The sequence below is a fragment of the Mus musculus genome, chromosome 13 (genome assembly GCF_000001635.26).
Source record: "Mus musculus strain C57BL/6J chromosome 13, GRCm38.p6 C57BL/6J".
Lineage (NCBI taxonomy): Eukaryota > Metazoa > Chordata > Mammalia > Rodentia > Muridae > Mus > Mus musculus.
The window spans coordinates 8,061,454-8,085,668 of NC_000079.6; positions in this window are offsets into that span (position 1 = coordinate 8,061,454).

Consider the following 24,215-nt stretch of genomic DNA (forward strand, 5'->3'; position numbering starts at 1 on the left):
GAGAAAACAATTTGCCTACTGAACCTTCTTGATACTGATAAAATAGCACTGCAGGACCAGGGTGAATAAGAAATGATTTTGTGACATTGCCCAAGTTAGAATAGCCCTAATTAGTATAGGAAAAATGCTATTTTCAAGCATCAGGTTTGGGGAGATCATACCAAATGTAATAGTTGCTCTTGCTTTGGTTAATAAGAACTGTGTTTTCTTTAAAGGCATTTGGAATTATTTATAAATAATTCAGTTCTACTGGGAGGGCAAAAACAATTGTAAGAACATTAAATTTCCATTAACCATATTAAATGCAAACATACTGTCAAATGTTCTCCTGGGTATCACATGCTGCACTGTGTTAGACCCAGGAGGAAGCTGGAGTCACCAGTGTGGAGTATATTAAACTGTTATTTAAGATGAAAGTTAAAAAGGTAACCCTTCCATAGTACTCAGGATTTCCAAACATGAGTAAGCCATTCCACCGCTGTTAAAAAGTCTGTCCTATGGGGCACGGTTGATACAACTAGGGGAATTTATACAAACTCAAATATCCAAATACAGAAAACAAAGCACTGCATGAGCTCATTCATGTATAAGAGCCAAAAACATTGCAAATTTCATTGAAAAGAATAGAGTGTTAACAGGGTCTGCAAGAAAGGAGGTAACGATGGGGTAAGGGAGCTAGGAGACAGCTTTTAGTGACCTGCCACACTGGTCACTTTTGTTAATATTTAGTTACTGTGACTTTCAGAACTGCTAAAGGAATATCTTTCAGCAGCCTCATGATTAGAAAATTGTAACTTCTCAAGGTGGCAGATATGTTGATTTAATGATGATTTTTATAGCATAGACACAGATAAAAGTGTCACGTTGTCTCCTCCCCCAAATAATACATGACTATCATTTGTGATTTATGCATGATTATTATTTGAACATATACTACTTTGGTAAAATATATTGTTCACAAAAACATTTTAGGCAAAAGGTATGTAAATCAAACTGGACAAATGCAGAAGATTGAGTCATGCTAGCTTAAGTATGTGGAAGAATCATTCTGGATCTATATCCAAAACTACCTAACAGTAGGGGAGTTGGGGTAGAGTAAGGTAGGAAATACAATCAACATGCAAACAGACGTGTATGAAAATGTCTTTGTATAACACAGAACATGCAAAACGAACATTTACAATGAAATTAAATAATAACGACTTGCCTCCATCTCTTCTCCATTTCAGTTTCTTTTCCCACAGTAGACTACATGGATGGTCAATTTCTGTGTGGCCCCTGTACTTATAGCTCACAACAACCCAAGGCAGCTTTTCTTATCTTGGAGTCAGCAGGTGTCTTCCTAACAAATAGAAATCTGTTTCTTTTAAATTTACATATTTATTTCAATCTATGAGTCAACTCTTCCTATACTTAGAAAACTTATTGCTACTCTTACTTCCACTTCCAATGGACAGGATTTTTAGGTCCTAAAGATACCTTTCCACCCTCACATGAGTGGTTTGTTTGTTTTTTTTATTAAATCTGTTATAGCCTAAGTCCTCATAGATGTTTAAAATATAGAACTAAACAGCTTTTTCTATGATGGTCTGAAAAAAATGTCACAAGAAAAGAGAAGTCTGTATTTCTCCAAACCATAGTTCCTGAAATGAAGGTGTATTGCCACTAGGTAGATTGTGCTATAGTGTCCCTATCACCTCAGGTCAGAGACACAATTAGACATTATTATATTTCTAAGAAAAAGTCAGACAAACCATTGTACTTTTACAAAAAGATTAAGTACAAAAGAAAAACCTGACCAAACTGAGAATAACTTTTTTTTTTCTCATACATATGACTTTTAACACAAGAAAGTTTCTTCAAATTCTAAAAGAATTAGATAACAAAAAAAGTGATCCTCATAATTTTTGGCCAAATAGTATGAACAGATTATCTCTTTGGTTTGAAAGGAAAAATTTTAAAACTACATATTCAAATGTATCTCTTGAGGAGTGATAAGATATTTTTTCTCGATACACATGCAAATTAATACAAAATTTCATACAATGCTATATCCATTGAAGTATATTTTCATTTAATGTTAAACTTATAGAGAGGTCCAAATTCTTGAATAGGTCATCACTTAGAGAAATATGCATTATGTGTAATGTTGCTAGTTTAAATGATATCATCTGATAAAAATCAACGTTCTTTCATTTTTCTGCATAATGTGCCTTCTAAAACCAAACGACTGATTGTATTATGATATGGTAAGCAGAAATTGCTAGGTGATAATGGGAAGGATTTTGCATCATGCAAGTTGAATTTACACAGAATTGACTAAGACTTACAGCTGCACAATGTTATGGAAGAATGAAATTGGGGAAAATACCTACTGACACCAGGACTAAATTTTTTATCTACATGCCATGCATAGGTATTGCACTGGCTGCTGAGAAAGGGAAGGGAGGAATTAGCAAGCATTTCTTTCACCACAACTCCATATATCCAGGTGTTACTGTTTTCTATTAGGAATTCAATGATCTAAATCCAAATATTACTTTTATTGCTGCTGTGATGAAATACAATATAGTAACACATACACGTGCAATAAAAATTACTTAATAAGAACAAAAGTCATGATTTGAAGGCAAGCAGGGAAGTATGTATTGAGAGGGTTTTGAAGAAGGGAAGAGAAGGAAGAAATGTAACTAAATTATAATCTCAAAAACTCTGGGAAACTCCATTCTTAAGGTTTTGTAATACATGGCCCTTCTCCTGGATTGAGTTCACTTGATGACCCTGACACACTTCAAGTATGAATGTTTTCAACATTCTCGGGTCACCATTATATCTACAGCTTTAGCTTCATAGCTACATGCATTCTCCTCTCAGGGGCTGCCTATAGGGCTTTCGACCCTGCCATACATTGCTTGGAAACATGGTCCTTATTTGAAATCTAAGTAGAAACTTCCATGACCCCGGCATAGTCTCACAAGAGACAGCTATATCAGGGTCCTTTCAGCAAAATCTTGCTAGTGTATGCAATGGTGTCAGCGTTTGGAGGCTGATTATGGGATTGATCCCTGGATATGGAAGTCTCTAGATGGTCCATCCTTTTGTCTCAGCTCCAAACTTTGTCTCTGTAACTCCTAGCAAACACAGAAGTGGATGATCACAGTCAGCTAATGGATGGAACACAGCGCCCCCAATGGAGGAGCTAGAGAAAGTACCCAAGGAGCTAAAGGGATCTGCAACCCTATAGGTGGAACAACATTATGAACTAATCAGTACCCCGGAGCTCTTGACTCTAGCTGCATATGTATCAGAAGATGGCCTAGTTGGCCATCACTGGAAAGAGAGGCCCATTGGACATGAAAACTTTATATTCCCCAGTACAGGGGAACTCCAGGGCCAAAAAGTGGGAGTGGGGGGGTAGGGGAGGGTATGGGGGACTTTTGGGATAACATTGGAAATATAAATGAGGAAAATACCTAATTTAAAAAAAAGAAACTTCCATGACCCAACAAATGTGGTATGCAACACACAAACTGCGTCTGCTACTCAGTCCAGAGCTCTGGTACCTGGAGTATCACTATCACTTGGTTAGATACATCTATTCTTCAGCCCCATCTTCATCATTCAAGCATGCTTTCTGGATGAATTGTGTGCACTCTAATACCTGAGGAGCACCTATTGAAATCCTGATTTCCCCATACATAGAATACAGACTGACAAGTGAGTGTATTATTCAGAGGACTCTTAGTACACTGGAAGTAAAAGCAAAGAAACTGGAATTGACTCCAATTCCTAAATATTTGTTCTTTCCACTAGAAATCCTATGAACCCTTACCTTTAATCTCTGAGTTTATATCAATCTCCACATCTGGTCTGCCATCATAATTGCCTGCTAAACTTTGACTAAAATACCTTGCATTATCCAGCCAGTCTCTCCAAATTCTTCCTGCAAACTGCTTTCAAAATTTGAAAGCCAGGTAATGAGTTTTAATTGTAGCTAAGACGTCATTCCTGGCAGTAATTTTCTGTAGTTAGACTTTTTTTTGTATTTATTATTTTTACTAGATATTTTCTTTATTTATATTTCAAATATTGTTCCCTTTACTAGTTTCCCCTCTGAAAATCCCCTATCCCCTCTCCTTTCCCCTGCTCCCCAACCCACCCACACGCATTCCAAGTCCTGGCATTCCCCTATACTGGGGCATAGATCCTTCACAGGACCTAGGGCCTCTCTTCCCATTGATGACTAACTAGGCCATCCTCTGCTTTTAAAGAACTAGTGACTAATAACTAGTCACAGGAGTGCAGGTATCTCTCAGTGACAACTGTTTATGACCATAATGTTAAAAAATTAAATTTACTTCATAAATTTGAAAACATATTATTTTATGACATGGCGGGTATTTTTTGTTTTGGTTTGGTTTTTTTGTGGTTTTTTGTTTTGTTTTGTTTTGTTTCATTTTTTTATTAGATATTTTCTTTTTTGTTTTTTTTATTAGGTATTTATTTCATTTACATTTCCAATGCTATCCCAAAAGCCCCCCACCTGCTCCCCCACCCACTCCCCCACCCACGCACTCCCACTTCTTGGCCCTGGCGTTCCCCTGTACTGAGGCAGATAAAGTTTGCATGACCAATGGGCCTCTCTTTCCACTGATGGCTGACTAGGCCATCTTCTGATACATATGCAGCTAGAGACACGAGCTCCGGAGGGTACTGGTTATTTCATATTGTTGATCCACCTATAGGGTTGCAGATCCCTTTAGCTCCTTGGGTACTTTCTCTAGCTTCTCCATTGGGGGCCCTGTAATCTATCCAATAGCTGACTGTGAGCATCCACTAAATAACATTATTTTCAGCAAATTCTAAGAGCTAATAATCAAGTCTGCATCTCAGTTTTGCATTATCTCTACTCGACTTAACCTTAAATATAGAAATTAAAATAACTGATAGATGATTTTTGTGGTACTTTATCAAGAACTCAAAAATGAACACAGGATGGATAGAAACACTTATCGTGTTTTTCACAGAAATTTTATATCTGACAACTAGGATGTGTGTAAGAATATAGTACTGAATAAATGAAAGAAACAGAGCCAACCCTCAGGAAATAAAGAAACCTTTTCCATGTGCACATGAAATATTAGATTTCTTTTCAAGTCATATGAATTCATCTTGGAAAGAGTTTGCTAGTAGCAAGAAAACTGGGAGATTTTTTTTCCACACTGATTAATTGAACATTTAACAACTTGTTTTCATGTATAGTTTACTCAATTTATATAAGCAATTACCAGATTTGCATGTACAAATGGATAAACCTGCAAAGCCTAAGGTATTTTTTATTAGATCCACTAAATTTGAATCAGAAAGGGTTTTTAAAAGTAGCATTTGGCATTGCTCTCTCTGCTAGTGATAAGCTGAGCTCAACACTGTATATTTTTAAAAAGGGGCACTGGGAGGGTCAGATAAAACAAATAAACTAATTGGATTCGAAGTGCATGAAAATCTCGTTTTCCAGTAAAAAAAAAAAAAAAAAAAAAAAAAAAAAAAGTGCAAGAGGAGCATGAATCTTAATCATGTCCAACCTTGGTCAAGGCTAAGTACCTCAATGTAGAAACAAGTCGCAGGGAGATAGGGAGCTTGCTGAGGAGCTTGCTGTGGAGCCTGATGGTAAAGACATTTCACTTTACTATGTGTCTTAGTCAGGGTTTCTATTCCTGCACAAACAGCATGACCAAGAAGCAAGTTGGGGAGGAAAGGGTTTATTCGGCTTACACTTCCATACTGCTGTTCATCACCAAAGGAAGTCAGGACTGGAACTCAAGCAGGTCAGGGAGCAGGAGCTGACGCATAGGCCATGGAGGGATGTTCTTTACTGGCTTGCCTCCCCCTGGCTTGCTCAGCCTGCTCTCTTATAGAACCCAAGACTACCAGCCCAGAGATGGCACCACCCACAAGGGGCCTTTCCCCCTTGATCACTAATTGAGAAAATGCCTTACAGTTGGATCTCATGGAGGCATTTCCTCAACTGAAGCTCCTTTCTCTGTGATAACTCCAGACACAAAACTAGCCAGTACACTATGGGAGGTTACTTTTGTATGATTTTTCACTTTTTCATGATTTCAGAGTGAAATTGACACTAAGTAACTTCATCAAAATTGTGTCTGTTTGTATATATCTGGGAATGTGGGCGCGAGTAAGGGCACAAGAGTGAACACCCACATAGAGGTCAGCAGTCAGTACTGAGCCAAGTCTTCAGTCACTCTTTCTCTCATAAATATTTGGGCACTTATTTTATTTTTACATAATAGTTTTACTCTCTGAAGAAAGTTATACATTACACATGTATATTGATGGTATCTACCACCACAACCCTTCCTCCAACATTTCCCTAGTGTCCTCCACCCCATCTCCTTCTACTTCATGATCACTTTTTATTTATTTTTATTCATAATCTCTTCAGTGCAATGAGTGTTGCCTATTTGTACTTAGGTGTCTAGAATCAACCAGGGCATGAACAACAGCTGCCACATTCCCAACAGAGGGTGACTATTCCTCCCTCAGCAGCCATCACCTGTCAATTGCTTATCCAATAGGGGTGGAGCCATGAAATACCTACATCATCCATTGTGAAATTTTAATGACCTTGATTTTGTACGGGACTTGCACAGGTACCTCAGCTTCTGTGAGTGAGTTTATACAACAGCCTTGCCATGTCCAGAAGTCAACAAGTCAACAATTTATACTTCTCCTTGCTATTTGCAGATCTCTCTCTCTCTCTCTCTCTCTCTCTCTCTCTCTCTCTCTCACACACACACACACACACACACACACACACACACACACACACACACACACATATTCTGTGGAACACTTAAACAGAACACTTTAACCATTTTAGAGTGTCTCCATTAACCACTACCTGCTACAAAATGAAACTTTCTGGCCAAAATTAGTGGTGTCTCCATCTAGATATATATACCATTATTGAGCAAGATTTCTCATTCAACCTAGAGCTCATATATTCAATAACCCCAAGGGATCCTTCTGTTTCTACCTCACCAGTGCTAAAATTACAGGCATGTTTTCCAATTCCAGAAAATAAATGGTCAACTGATGATCTAGTACAAGAAACCCCATTATACAATTGACATTTGGTGCTTCTGCTTTCTCTAGCATTATGGTTAATGTTGGGCTTTCTAATCACTAATATGTGTTATAACTGGAAACTTAACAACTTATAGTTTGAATCTGAAATTAGCCACAAAGACTTTTGTTTTTTGTTTGTTTGTTTTTATTAGATATTTTCTTTATTTGCATTTCAAATGTTATCTCCTTTCCTAGTTTCCCCTCTGAAAATCCCCTATCTCCTCCCCCCTCCTCCTGCTCCCCAGTCCACCCACTCCCATTCCTGATCCTGGAATTCCTCTATACTGGGGCATAGAGCCTTCACAGGACCAAGGGCCTCTCCTCCCATTGATGAATGACTAGGGCATCCTCTACTACATATGCAGCTAGAGCCATGAATCCCACCATGTGATCTTTTGGTTAATGGTTTAGTCCCAGAGAGCTCTGGAGATACTGGTTAGTTCATATTGTTGTTACTCCTATGGGGCTGCAAACCCCTTCAGCTCCTTGGGCTTTTCTCAGGCTCCTTCATTGGGGACTCTGTGCTCAGTCCAATGGATGGCTGTGAGCATCCACTTCTGTATTTGTCAGGCACTGGTAGAGCCTCTGAGGAGACAGCTATATCAGACTATTGTCAGGAAGCTCTTCTTGGCATCCAAAATAGTGTCTGATTTTGGTGATAGTTTATGGGATGGATCCTCAGATGGGACAGTCCCTGGATGGCTATTCCTAAAGTCTCTACTTTACACTTTGTCTCTGTAACTCCTTCCATAGGTATTTTGTTCCCCCTTCTATGAATCACCGAAGTATCCACACTTTGGTCTTACTTCTTCTTGGGTTTGTCAATTGTATCTTGGGTATTCCATGTTTCTGGGCCAATATCCATTTATCAGTGAATGCATACCATGTGTGTTCTTTTGTGATTGAGTTACCTCACTCAGGATGATACCCTCTATATACATCCAATTGTCTAAGTGTTTCAAAATCTAATTGCTTTTAATACTTAAGTAGTACTACATTGTGTAAATATATCACATTTTCTGTATCCATTCTGCTGTTGAGGGACATCTGGATTATTTCCAGCTTCTTGCTATTATAAATAAGGCTGCTATGAACATAGTGGAGCATGTGTCCTTATTACAATTTGGAGCATCTTCTGGGTGTATACCGAGGACTGGTATGGCTGGATCTTCAGGTAGTACTATGTACAAATTTCTGAGGAACCTCCAAACTGATTTCCAGAGTGGTTGTACCAGCTTGCAATTCCACCAGCAATAGAGGAGTGTTCCTCTTTGTCCTCAACCTCACCAGCATCTGCGGTCACCTGAACTTTTTATCTTAGCCATTCTGACTTGTGTGGGATGGAATCTTAGTGTTGTTTTGATTTGCATTTCCCTGAAGACTAAGGATGTGGACCATTTTTTTTTCTAGGTGTGTCTCAGTCATTCAATATTCCTCAGTTGAGAATTGTTTATTTATCTCTGTAACCCATTTTTTAATAGGGTTATTTGCTTTTCTGGAGTCTAGCTTCCTGAATTCTTTGTATATATTGAATAATAGCCCTCTATAGGATTTAAGATTAGTAAAGATCTTTTACCAATCTGTTGATTGCCTTTTTGTCTTATTAATAGTGTCCTTTGCTGTGGGGCATTGAGCTATGCATAGACAGGCTAGTCTCCAGTCAAGCTGAGGTCTAACTCCAGAATGGTGATAATTCACCTACATGACATGGTAGGTGTTCCCTCATGCTTCTGGAACTTTGGCTCCTGCCTAAGTTACCACCCTCCCCCCACAGCCCCCACTAGAGAAGAATGGCTAGAAGTCACATAGGCAATGACCCAAGTTTCTGACCTTCAGGCTAAACTCCTCCCCAGTTACCTAGCAACAGTTAGATAAGACAGCATATTTTAAAAGGGGCTGTTTGGCCTCTCCTCGATTTCTTACCTCTTACTCCTCTCTCACTTCTCTCATTCCTTTGTTCTCTTACCTCTCACTTCTCTCACTCCTCTCTCTTCCTCTTATTCCCTAGCTCTCTCTCTCTCTCTCTCTCTCTCTCTCTCTCTCTCTCTCTCTCTCCCTTCTCTCTTTCTCCCTGCCTTTCTATAATAAAGCTCTAAAACCATAGACAGTCTCTGCTCATCAAGGCCCACTGTGCTAGGAGGATGGGATAGGCTTTCTCCTAATGAGCCGTTTCTAATCTCCCGATGGAAGTCCTTCCTGAGCTCCATCAATATCCACTGTGCTCACTCGCGCCAGTGTAGGAACCTCTCTTCCCTGTTCCCTCTCTCCCATAACCCCAGGGCTTTAACTCCCAGGTTGGGCTGCCCCTTGTCCACCCCCCGTTGAGTGGGTCAGAGGCTTGAATGCCCACCCAGGCCTGAGTGGAAAGCTTGTGGCAGCCCTCCCACAGCGCCTGTCCAGAGCATAGATGGAACTCTGGTGGGATATGGGTCTTTCTTCCCTCTCTTCCCCCAGGGCCTCCTTTTAGTTCCCACAATTTGCCTTACAGAAACTTTGCAATTTTATGAGTTTGCATATGTTAATTCTTGATCTGATAGTATAAGCCATTGGTGTTATTTTTTTGTCCTGGTAGTCTTCCCAGATAATTCTAGAGTGTAGACACATACACATAAGGTATCGGGTTAATAGAACAGCTTATCTGAGCTTGTCACCCTTGGGTAGCAAGGTATCACTGCAAAAAAGACAGCATCAGTCAAGACAGTCCACTTGAAACCAGGGGTGACAAGACCATACTCCCCTCACAAACAGGATGTATTTATACCAAAGAATTCATGGTGTTTGGGAGCTTTAGAACATGGTGAAGATTCTTATAAGTAACTTTTTTTCCCAATTTTTTATTAGGTATTTTCTTCATTTACATTTCAAATGCTATCCCAAAAGTCCCCCATGCCCCCCACCCTGTTCTCCTACCCACCCACTCCCACTTCTTGGCCCTGGTTGTTCCCCTGTATTAGGGAATATAAAGTTTGCAAGACCAAGGGGCCTCTCTTCCCAATGATGGCCCACTGGGCCATCTTCTGCTACATATGCAGCTAGAGATCTGAGCTCTGGGGGTACTGGTTAGCTCATATTGTTGTTCCACCTATAGGGTTACAGACCCCTTCAGCTCTTGGGTACTTTCTCTAGCTCCTCCACTGGGGGCCTGTGTTCCATCCAATAGCTGACTGTGGGCATCCACTTCTGTGCTTGCCAGGCACTGGCATAGCCACACAAGAGACAGCTATATCAGGGTCCTTTCAGCAAAATCTTGCTAGTGTATGCAATGGTGTCTGCGCTTGGAGGCTGATTGTGGGATGGATCCCTGAGTGCGGAAGTCTCTAGATGATCCATCCTTTCATTGCAGCTCCAAACATTGTCTCCGTAACTCCTTCCATGGGTGTTTTCTTCCAAATTTTAAGAAGGGGCGAAGTGTCCACACTTTGGTCTTCATTCTTCTTGAGTTTCATGTGTTTTGCAAACTGTATCTTGGGTATTCTAAGTTTCTAGGCTAATATCCACTTATCAGTGAGTACATATCATGTGAATTCTTTTGTGATTAGGTTACCTCACTCAGGATGATATCCTCCAGATCCATCCATTTGCCTATGAATTTCATAAATTCATTGTTTTTAATAGCTGAGTATTTCACCAGGAAGGCGGCCGGTTGTCTGGAGCCGAAAATGGCGCCGCCTCAGAAGCTCTGTGGCTCTCCCCTGTCCCAGAAACTGCTGGCCTCTGTATTCCACACCCTCACCCGTGCAGCCTGCCCTCCGCGGATATAGCTCTCTCTTGTGAGACTATGCCGGGGCCTAGCAAACACAGAAGTGGATGATCACAGTCAGCTATTGGATGGAACACAGGGCCCCCAATGGAGGAGCTAGAGAAATTACCCAAGGAGCTAAAGGGAACTGCAACCCTATAGGTGGAACAACATTATGAACTAACCAGTACCCCAGAGCTCTTGTCTCTAGCTGCATATGTATCAAAAGATGGCCTAGTCAGCCATCACTGCAAAGAGAGGCCCATTGGACTTGCAAACTTTATATGCCCCAGTACAGGGGAACGCCAGGGCCAAAAAGGGGGAGTGGGTGGGTAGGGGATTGGGGGCGTGGGTATGGGGGACCTTTGGGATAGCATTTAAAATGTAAACGAGGAAAATACCGAATTAAAAAAAATAGCTGAGTAGTACTCCATTGTGTAAATGTACCACATTTTCTGTATCCATTCATCTGTTGAGGGGCATCTAGGTTCTTTCCAGCTTCTGGCTATTATAAATAAGGCTGCTATGAACACAGTGGAGCATATGTCCTTCTTACCAGTTGGAACATCTTCTGGATATATGCCTAGGAGAGGTATTGCAGGATCCTCTGGTAATACTATGTCCAATTTACTGAGGAATCGCCAGACTGATTTCCAGATTGGTTGTACAAGCTTGAAATCCCACCAACAATGGAGGAGTGTTCCTCTTTCTCCACATCCTCACCAGCATCTGCTGTCAACTGAATTTTTGACCTTAGCCATTCTGACTGGTGTGAGGTGGAATCTCAGAGTTGTTTTGATTTGCATTTCCCTGATGATTAAGGATGCTGAACATTTTTTCAGGTGCTTCTCAGCCATTCAGTATTCCTCAGTTGAGAATTCTTTGTTTAGCTCTGAGCCCCATTTTTAATGGGGTTATTTGATTTTCTGGAGTCTACCTTCTTGAGTTATTTTTATATATTGGATATTACTCCCCTATCTGATTTAGGATTGGTAAAGATCAATTCCCAATATGTTGGTAGCCTTTTTGTCTTATTGACAGTGTCTTTTGCCTTACAGAAGCTTTTTAATTTTATGAGGTCCCATTTGTCAATTCTCAATCTTATAGCACAAGCCATTGCTGTTCTATTCAGGAATTTTTCTCCTGTGCCCATATCTTTGAGTCTTTTCCCCACTTTCCCCTGTATAAGTTTTAGTGTCTCTGGTTTTATGTTGAGTTCCTTGATCCACTTAGACTTGACCTTAGTACAAGGAGATAGGAATGGATCAATTCACATCCATCTACATGATAACTGCCAGTTGTGCCAGCACCATTTGTTGAAAATGCTGTCTTTTTTCCACTGAATGGTTTTAGCTCTCTTGTCAAAGATCAAGTGACCATAGTTGTGTGGGTTCATTTCTGGGTCTTCAGTTCTATTCCATTGGTCTACCTGTCTGTCCCTATACCAGTACCTTGCAACCATTGGTGTTCTATTTGGCAATTTTTTCCCCTGTGCCCATATGTTCCAGGCTCTTTTCCACTTTCTCATCTATAAGTTTCAGTGTCAAATGTTATATGTGGAGGTCCTTGATCCTCTTAGTCTTGAGCTTTGTACAATGAGATAAGAATGGATCAATTTGGATTCTTCTACATGCTAACCACCAGTTGAGCCAGCACCATTTGTTGAAAATGGTGTCTTTTTTCTCACAAAAGAAACAGAAGGTAATCTACTCAATTCATTCTATGGAGCCATAATTACTCTGATTGCTAAACCACACAAAGACCCAACAAAGAAAGAGAACTTCAGACCAAATTCCCTTATGAATATTAATGCTAAAATTCTCAATAAAATTCTCTCAAACTGAATCCAGGAACACATCAAAATGATCATTCAGTATAGTCAGGTAGGCTTCATCCCAGGGATGGTTTAATATATGGAAATCCATCAATGTAAACCACTATATAAACAAACTCAAAGACAAAAACCACATGATTGTTTCATTGGATGCTGAGAAAGCATTTGACAAATTCTAACACTTGTTCATGATAAAAGTCAGGAATTCAAGGCCCATACCTAAACATAATAAATGTAATATATAGCAAACCAGTAGCCAACATCAAAATAGATGGAGAGAAACTTGAAGCAATCCCACTAAAATGAGGGAATAGACAAGGCTATCTCTCTACCTATTCAATATAGTACTGGAAGTCCTAGCCAGAGCAATTGAACACCAAAAGGAGATCAAAGGGATAGAAGTTGGAAATGAAGAAGTCATACTATCATTATTTGCAGATGATATGATAGTAAAATATGTGACCCCAAAATTCCAACAGATAACTCCTAAACCTGATAAACAACTTCAGTGAAGTAGCTCGATATAAAATTGACTCAAACAAACCAGTGGCCTTTCTCTACACAAAGGATAAACAGGCTGAAAAAGAAATTAGGGAAACAACACCCTTCACAATAGTCACACACACACACACACACACACACACACACACACACAGACACACACACACACACACAAAACCTTGGTGTGACTCTAACTAAGCACGTGAAAGATCTGAATGCCAAGAACTTCAAGTCTCTGAAGAAAAAAATCAAAGACGATCTCAGAAGATGGAAAGATCTCCCATACTCATGGATTGGCAGGATTAATATAGTAAAAATGGCTATCTTGCTGAAAACAATCTACAGATTCAATACAATTCCCATCTAAATTACAACTCAATTCTTCACAGAGTTAGAAAGGGCAATCTGCAAATTCATCTGGACTAACAAAAAACCTAGGATAACAAAAACTATTTTCAACAATAAAAGAACCTCTGGGGGAATCACCATGCCTAATCTCAAACTGTACTACAAAGCAATTGTGATAAAAACTGCATGGTACTGGTACAATGACAGACAGGTAGATAAATGGAATAGAATTGACGACCCAGAAATGAACCCACATACCTATATCACGTGACCTTGGTCTTTGTCAAAGGAGCCAAAACCATCCAGTGGGGAAAAAAGACTCTTTTGTTAAAGGCATGATTGATAACTTATGGGATTTTGTAAAATGTTTGGATTATGATAGCTCTAACCTCATGAGTGAATTGCTCAACTATAGCAATCCTGATTTAAGAATATTATTTGGAAATGATAGTAGCCAGTATATGAACCATAATGGGGAGATGAATATGAATGTGGGATGTGCTCTGTAGGAAACATATATCATATTCTTAGTATCATCTATAAACTCTGATTCTTATTGTATCCCATCATCTACAACCTATCAAAACATGTATTAATCTATCTACCTATCAATCCATTTATCTATCTATCCATCCATCCATCCATCCATCATGTATACCTATCTCTTCCTCCATTAATTCTTGTCTCCTGCCTACAATGATGTGAACACTATCCTTTACCTCAAATTCCTACCAGTGTGGTTCTTCCTCATCACAAACCCACATCAATCAATTAAGTAACCATAGATAGAAACCTATGAGACCATTACCCAAAATCAATCTCTCTTTTGAAAGTGGATTTTGTAGGTAAGTGCTATTGATGTGGCTACAAAAACACATAGCAAAACAAAATAAAACTTAAACAAATGTATGATATATAGCTATGAAAATACTTATAAGAAAATATGAGTATAGATCTTGATTTTGGTTGGCAAATTGATTTCTTATTTCAAAACTTTTTATATTTTGATAATTTTATATTTAAATGCAATGAAACATAATCATATTGACCTCAATTTCTCCCTTCCAACTCTCCCCAACACATCTTTCCCCCAATTTCATTACTGTTCTGTTGTTTGATAACTGATTGAGTCTAGTTAGTGCTGCTCATACGTGCATGAGTGTTGGACCATCCACTGGAGCACAGAAAACCTAGTAATAGCCATGTCTTTTTTTTAAAAAAGGAGTGTTTCTTCCTCTTCCAGGATTTGATAATACATATTTAGTAAACTTTCTGAATTTAACAATTCATGCCAAGTGTGTTCTATTAAACGATGTTATATACATCAAGCTATTGAAATACACTGAAAGTTAAAGCTGGCTTTGAAAATGCATTTTGCAATTGTCAATGTCTCTGCCATTCTACTTTTTACAGCGAAGAAGTGCATGTGTCTATAAGAAAGCATCTTCAATAAATGGTGCTGGTCTAACTGACTGTCTATATGTAGAAAAATGAAAATAGATGCATATTTGCTACCTTGCAAAAAGCTCAAGTACAAGTGGATCAAGGACCTCAACATAAAACCAGATACACTGACTCTAATAGAAGAGAAAGTGGGAAAGAGCCTTGAACTAACTGGCACAGGAGGAAATTTTCTAAACAAAACTCCAATGGTTCACGCTTTCAGATTAAGAATTCATAAATGGGACCTCATAAAACTGGAAAGCTTCTGTAAGGCAAAGGACATAGCCAATAAGACAAATCAGCAACCTACAGATTGGGAAAAAATCTTTACCAACTCCACATCTGATAGAGGGTTAATATCCAAAATATATCAAAAACTTAAGAAGCTAACAACCAAAAAAATTCATACAATCCAATAAAAAAAAATGGGGTATAGAACTAAACCAAGAATTCACAACAGAGGAATCCTGAATGGTTGAGAACAGAGAAATGCAAATCAAAATGACCCTGAGATTCCACCTCATACAGAATGGCTAAGATCAAAACCTTAGGTGACAGCAGATGTTGGCAAGGATGTGGAGAAAGAGGAGCATTCTTCCATTTCTGGTGGGATTGCAAACTGGTACAACCATTCTGGAAATCATTCTGGAGGTTCCTCAGAAAGTTGGAAACAGATCTACCTGAAAACCCAGCAATACCACTCTTGGGAATATACCCAAAAAATGTTCCACCATGTCACAGGAGCACATGTTCCACTTTGTTTATAGTGGCCTTGTTTGTGATAGCCAGAAACTGTAAACAACCTAGATGTCCTATGACAGAAGAATGAATACAGAAAATGTGATTTATTTATACAATGGAATACTACTCAGCTATTAAGAACAAGGACATCCTGAGTTTTAGAGGCAAATGTATGGAATTAGAAAGTATCATCTTGAGTGAGGTAACTCAGACCCCAAAGTACATGCATGGTATGTACTCACTAATAAGTTGATATTAAGCAAAAAAAAAAAAAGTACAGAATACCCAAGATACAGTTCATGGAACTCAAAACGGTCAGCAAGCTGAAGGGCCTAAGTGAGGATGCCTCAGTCCCATTTGGGAAGAAGAAAGCAATCACGAATGAGGAGGGAGGGAGGGACCTGGAAGGGAAAGAGGAGAGAGGGAGAGGGGAACCTTATCTTGTATTGGATGAGTGAAAAGGATTGAAGCCCTGATGGCCAGCAGAAAGAATGGAAACAGGCACTCTTGGGGGACCCTCCATAATGTACTAGAGACCTGGGAGGTGAGAGTCTCTAGATAGATAGATAGATATATAGATAGATAGATAGATAGATAGATAGATAGATAGATAGATAGATAGATCAAAGATTTTTTAAAAGACTGATTATTTAACCTGATCTGATTCTCAGCTACATTTACTCTAGCCTTAAACCTACTATTATTGTGCCTATGCATAATGCAAGTTGCTTGTCAACCAACATGGTGCAGCTCAGTACAAAGGGCTTCTTATCTCTCTAGTATCTATCCTAGGATCCAGATCTAGTCAGACTCTCATAACCATCTGCTGCCTGGACTGTGGCTTCAGCATGGTCATGCTTACCTTGTCGGCAGCATTAACTTCTTTTAAACAGAAAGCAGGATTGTATTAGGTGGGTTAGGAAAAATGAGGTGCCAAAATTTCAAAGTGATAATGCCAAGGCTGTTTGTATATTAGCCACTTATGAATCTATCCAATTTGTTTCTTCCCTGGAAACTGTGTTCTATGGATATAGCCCTGACTTCATGTTTTTCAAATACATGAAGTTATAGAATTTTTTTCTTCCTCTCATGGCTACCAATCAAGTTAGTCTGGACAATACTGTTCATCAAGCTGCCATCACAAACACACAATGTCCATAACACTTCGTTCAATGGTTAAGCTTCATGGAAATATAACAAGACTGTTCATGATTTCCCTGCTTTTCATAACCAGAGTCTCCCTTCAAAGAAAATCCTTTCCAAATATTATTTGATGTTCATTGTACACAAGATCCATGACCAAGTTCTGTAAATCAGGCAGTGAGCAGGGAGTCATTTTTCATATAGTGCCTGTGGTACAAAATATTCAGAGCATTATATATTTCATTGTAATTAGTGACAAAATAATATTAGTTGAATTTCATTTATCATTTTAATAAATAGTCTTCAAAATAAATAGTACAGAATGGAGAAATACCTAACTAATAAAATATTTATGTAGCACACACAAAGCCCAAGATTCTACCTGCAGTACCACAAAACTTGGCCCTCAAGAGGAGATAAAATACTTCTAAGATGAAGACAGGTAGATGTAAGCTTTCAACATTATTCTGCATTTTATAGTAAGTTTGAGGTCATCTTAAGCTATATGAGGTCATTTAGAAGAGTGGGTAGGTAGATAGATAATAGGTGATAGATAGATGATAGAGGTAGACAATTAGAGAAAGACATAGATGTAAAGATATAGATAATAAATTCAAATAAAATTCCTCATTTTACAGTTATATTCTAATACAGTTATCTGAAGCAAATGACCTCCAGATGAATGGAGACAGTCCTGCTATCTACTCCTAAGCTACCACATTTATTTCTGTAAATATTTCAAGAAAATTTTACATGGATTAATTTTTAAGAAGATGCATGAAATCCAATACAGCTTTTGTTATTGTTGACAGAGTTCTCCATTGCCTTTGAAATGCAATTCAGAGAGGTCCCCCATGTTTAGTTCTTTGCCAATTAAAAGCCTGTTAAACTTTTCAGCAGAATATTTGTATAAACTGTCAAGTCTGTTTTTTTTTTTCAAAAGCTACTTAGTGAAATAAAAGCTGTGACAATTAGGTTAGTTTAATAGAAGGTAGTCTATGTGTCTTCAATATATATCTGTGAAAGAAAGCTTTAAAAGCATTTCAGAAATATATACAAATGTTATGTCTATGTGTACATATAAACATGTAAAGGAAATAGAGTAAGTTTGAAACAAAGGTAAATAGGTAAAGGACCCCTTTGTTCACTGCTTTTGTGTACAATCCATACATTCCCTTTAAAGTGCATGATATCATTGCTATGTTACACAACATATCTGTTTTCATGATGGGGTCCACATTCCCATAATCTTCCAGTCACATCTTGTTTTTATTTTCTAGAAAAAACTTCTCTCTCTCTGGAGAAGCTTACTCTGTAAATATCCAATGGCTGTGACTGACAGATGGATGGTTGAAGGTCATAGCCAACTGAAGGAGAGTTGTAAATAAATTTATTCCATCAGTTAATTAAGCACATTAGCTTATTAAGGCTTAGAATAGAAGGTCATTTTGTGAATAACATCAACAGATATGCAAACGCATGCCTTTAGAAGTTAAACATTTGTTAGTCTTGCTTTTCTTCCATATAAGATTCCATCCTATTCCTCAGCCATATACTAAAGGTAGGTTAACTTGGTTCAAATGAAGCTCTACCACTGCAGTTCAATAATCCTGAATTAATACTTATCCATGTATGCCTCAAACTCCTTCTATAAAGTGAAAATAAATATAAACCATCTCTTTTAAAGTTACAGGTAAATATTTATATGTATGGCTAGATAAATAGATGATAGATATGCAGATATGCATGATAGATGGATAATACATAGGTAGAACAATAATAGAAACATAGATGGATGATAAATACATAGATATATGAGAGACCAACAGATCATTGATAAATAGGTAATACAAGATATATGGTATCTACATATACCTAGACAGACAGAAGGTACACATATGGTAAGATAGATGCTACATTGATGATTGACAGACATAAATAATGTATAGACAGGCATATTGACTTGGTTAAATCAAAGACATCAGTACATAGACCTAACTTCATTATTATCATTATCATTATCATTACCAACAGCCCTACAATCACTGAGTGCTGGGAATGCTGAAATTGAATGAAATGTTATGCTACAATGTCTTAACTCTGAAGAAAGTGTCTGAGGCTGAAATGTATTCAATAAAGGAAATTAAAAATATCTTATTAAAGATAAGAAGAGTTGATAATGTTTACTGAATGATTAATAAGAAAAAATAATAAATCAAAATATCTCTAGAATTTTGTTATTAAAGTTTATGAAAACTGCCAAACCATTTCTACAGGAATAAATAACAGTATATTCACGTGAAGACAGAATAGGTGGACTCTTGCCTGTCTACTTTGAGGTTTACAAATAATAGGATATAAACCAACAGCACTGTCCAATTTTAATTGCATTTCTTATGAGATAAATTTAAATAATCTGAAGTATAGGAGAAAACCCGAGATATTATTAGCATGAATTTTCTAGGAATAAAGCCCAAATGCTGAAGACATCAGATAATCAGAAAAATTCCAAATATATAAAACCATAGAGCCAATATTAACTTGTTATTCATTAAACACTATTTTACTATATACTGAGCAAATATACAAAATGGGGTGTATGGTATGAGAGAAAAATCCATTTTCAACAAAATACAAGTATTCATTTTAAAATTGTAAATGACTACTCTCAACCTACTTGAGGATAATTTTATATATATTACATTACACAAAGAAGGATTCCTGGCTCTACACAGTATATATATAAGTGCATCTATGTGTATGACACTATTCATGTGTATTGTGCTCTCAACACTTCTTTCTCTGTTTATGCCTTTAATTTCTGTTCTATGTGTGCAAGTGTGTTTGTAGCTATATATGCAAATGTGTGAACATGGTGTGGAGGCCAGAAGTAAATATTGACTATTGGCTGCAATCCTTTCACATGTGTACATAATCTCTGTGTATCCTTCGCTATCCTGTAATGCTCTCTGTAGACCAGGCTGGCCTCAGACTCAGACATCAACCAGTCTCTGCCTACTGAGTACTGAGACTAAAGGCATGAACCACTACAGACTCGATTTCCTTGTGAGTCTCTCTGTATCTCTGTCTCTGACTATGTCTTCCCACTCTCACTCCTTCTCCTCTCCCTGAATATCTCTTTTTCTCTCTCTCTCCTCTCTTCCCAACTTCTTGAGTTGTCAATTTCTGGAGATATAGTGGCTTAAACTCTAAGTTGTTAGAAATATTTTATCAATCCTTACATTATTCCTATATGGTACACTTTTATCATAACCAGAAGAATTCCTAAAAACCTGTTAGGATTTGTAAACAATCTCACTCATATTGTCATTTTTGATTCATGATTTATGCATCCTTGAACAGAATATGCATTTTTTTCAAAGCTGAACCCATCATTCTACATAATTCAATTAGTTTATATATGATAATTAATATATTTTTAAAAGTGTGTATAATTTAGTTTTTCTCATAGCTGGCAAACATCATGTACTAAATAATGTCTCATGAATTAAAATATCATTGGTAGAAGTATATCTTTACTCTTAGTTTTGTTTATTTTTCTAGAGATGTTTGATGGCTATACTGTAGAAACACATTTTATTCAGTAATAAACACTTATTTTTAACTGTGTATCAATTGACATTTCTTGTATATATAGATTTTTAATAATGACTGGTCTTTTTCATCACATCTATACTGCTTATATTTAAGGCATTGATTCCTCATTTGAGGCACCAATACATTGAATATAACTCAGAGTCACCAATCATGTGTTGGTGTCTCATAAGAAAAGAAAACAAAGCACTTACATTTGGTGCCATTTAACCACAAGTGGGCTCAGATTTGAGCTTACTTTTCCCTGTCTTCTTTTGTCATTGTCTGTCTATTCTGAGATTGAATCTGTACCAACTTGAATGCTGTCTTGTGAATCTGTCTGTCCACAGTTCTATGTGTGTATATCTGCATCTGAATGTGTCTATCTGCCTAGGTGTGTCCCTTGATAATAAAGGGCTTTTCTTTCTCTTATATTGGAAAGCACAAAAAGTATCACATGGGAAAGAAATGCTGTACAATTTACATAAATCTTTAAAAGAGTTTTTACAAGGGTTTAAATAACTGACTCCAGTTAATCCCAAAGGATGCATGCAACATTACTATAAACATCATTGTTGCACTCAATATTTATGTCAGGTATTCATTTCATAAAATTGATTTCAACTTCTATATGATGTTTTTATCAAACTATTATCATAGAACATGTACAAGCATACATGTGTTACCTTTAGGTCAAAGGCATAGAAAAGTACATAACAAGATCATAGCTATTCATTACCTTATATTGATTACATGGAAAATCCAAGAAAGTAATGTTGGTGGTTCTATTGTTCTCTTACAGGTAGATAAAATAAATGGGCTAAATTGAACATTACAATAACAGTTTTAAGTGACCTCAAGGGGAGTTGTTAACTTTGGCTGTGAAGTTCAAGAAGTGTTTTAGACCCTTTGAACATAGGAGACATTTATATCACAATGCATTACCACACTACTCAACACATATTTTGCATTCTTTTAAATTCTTTTATTAACTGTTATCTATCCATTTCTTACCATATAAACATGTTGATAATTTAGCTATTTGCTATTTTTACTACACACTCTAGTGATAATAACAGACACTATGGGTTTAACAGACACTCAGCATATACTTCTATAAGTGTCATCAACTGTTGCCTTACTTGGGAGCCAATTAACAGCTAAGAATAGAATTTGGAGGCATCTCTATGCCATCAGCAGTAATATTTGTTTAAGGAAAATGGTTCTAAGGATTCAAATTTTATTTATTAGATATTTTCTTCATTTACATTTCAAATGCTATCCCCAAAGCCCCCTATTACCTCCCCCCACCCTGCTCCCCAACCATCCCACTCCTGATTCAAATTGTTAAGTCAAGAAACTAATATACGTTTGATGGCTAATGATGGTACATCACTTCAACTGTTATTATGCTGTTATTTAACAGGTGCATATACTAAAATATCAACCCCTCACTTACTGGTTATGGGGTATTGATATTCTCTTGTTGTTTGTCTTTTATAAGACACTGGGTGGGAAGTAGTTCTCAGTTTAACTGGAGACTCCAGTTAGATAGAGAGCACTTTTTTTTAATCTATTTTTTTCCTTTTTGTTCTTTTTTTAAAAAATTAGATATTTTCTTTATTTACATTTCAAATGTTATCCACTTTCCTGATTTCCCCTCCAAAAACCTCCTATCCTCTACCCCCTCCCCCTGCTCACCAACACACCCACTCCTTTTCCTGGCCTTGACATTCTCCTAAACTAGGGTGTAGAGCCTTCAAAGGACCAAGGGCCTCTCCTCCCATTGATGGCCGACTAGGCCATCCTCTGCTACATTTTCAGCTGGAGCCATGAGTTCCACCATGTGTACTCTTTGGTTGGTGGATAGTCCCTGGGAGCTCTGGGGGTACCGGTTAGTTCATATTGTTGTTCCTCTTATGGGACTGCTAAGCCCTTCAGCTTCTTGGGTCCCTTCTCTAGTCCCTTCATTGGGGATCCTGTGCTCAATCCAATGGTAGGCTGCAAGGATCCACTTCTGTATTTGTCAGGCACTGGTAGAACCTCTCCAGAAACAGCTATAACAGGCTTCTGTCAGTAAACACTTGTTGGCATCCACAAAAGTGTCTGGGTTTAGTGATTGTATATGGGATGGATCTCCAATTGGGGCAATCTCTGGATGGTCATTCCTTAAGTCTCTGCTCCATACTTTGCCTCTGTAACTCCTTCCATAGGTATTATGTTCCCCCTTCTAAGAAGGATTAAAGTATCCACACTGTGGTCCTACTACTTCTTGAGTTTCATATGGTTTGTGAATTGTATCTTGGGTATTCCAAGCTTCTGGGCTAATATCCATTTATCAATGAGTGCATAACATGTGTGTTCTTTTGTGATTGGGTTACCTCACTTAGGATGATATTTTCTAGTCCCATCCCTTTGCCTAAGAATTTCATAAATTCCTTGTTTTTAATAGCTGAGTAGTACTCCATTGTGTAAATGTACCTACCATATTTTCTGTATCCAGTCCTCTGTTGAGGGACATCTGGGTTCTTTCCAGTCCCTGGATATTATAAATAAGGCTGTGATGAACATAGTGGAATATGCATCCTTATTACATGTTGGAGCATCTTCTGTGTATATGCCCAGGAGTGGTATTAGTGGCTCCTCTGGTAACATTCTTAGTCATCAGGGAAATGCAAATCAAAACAACCCTGAGATTCTACCTCACAACAGTCAGAGTGGCTAAGATATATTCAGCCACCAAACACAGACACTATTGCATATGCCAGCAAGATTTTGCTGAAGGGATCCTGGTATAGCTGTCTCATATGAGGCTTTGCCAGTGCCTGGCAAATACAGAAATGGATGCTCACAGTCATCTATAGGATGGAACACAGGGCCCCCAATATAGAAGCTAGAGAAAGTACCCAAGAGCTGAAGGGGTCTACAACCCTATAGGTGGAACAACAATATGAACTAAGCCGTACCCCCAGAGCTTGTGTCTCTAGCTGCATATGTAGCAGAAGATGGCCTAGTCAGCCATCATTGGGAAGAGAGGCCCCTTGGTCTAGCAAACTTTATATGCCCCAGTACAGGGGAATGCCAGGGCCAAGAAGTGGGAGTGAGTGGGTAGGGGAGCAGGGCGGGGGAGGCTATAGAGGACTTTTGGGATAGCATTTGAAATGTAAATGAAGAAAATATCTAATAAAAAATGTGGGAAAAAAAAACTCAGGTGACAGCAGATGCTGGTGAGGTTGGAGACAAAGAGGAACACTCCTCCATTGCTGGTGGGATTGCAAGCTGGCACATCCACTCTGGAAATCAGTTTGGCAGTTCCTTAGAAAATTGGACAGCACTTTTTATAGATCTACAAAACTTGTTTGAACTTGAAACATGTTTTACAAGCAGGAAACATTCTGTGATCCACTGAAGGGATGTCTACTAACAAACTTTAGGCTCACTGTTCTGTAATTGTGTTTCTCACACATAAAGAAGGAAAATGGAGATCAGTGTGATCATACCAAAAATGGATCATGAAAACTTGCTTCATATCATGCATTTATTTTAAGAAGAATATTTTTAAGAAACTAAAAATAAAAGTCCCTAAATTTAAAACTATACCTAATATACAGGAGCAGTTTCCAACTGGATAATGTATGTAATTCCATTCTTTGAAGTGATAATTATTGGTCTTAAGAAAGCAATTGAGGATAAAAATACAAAAAGCATTCTCAAATTAAGGGTTTA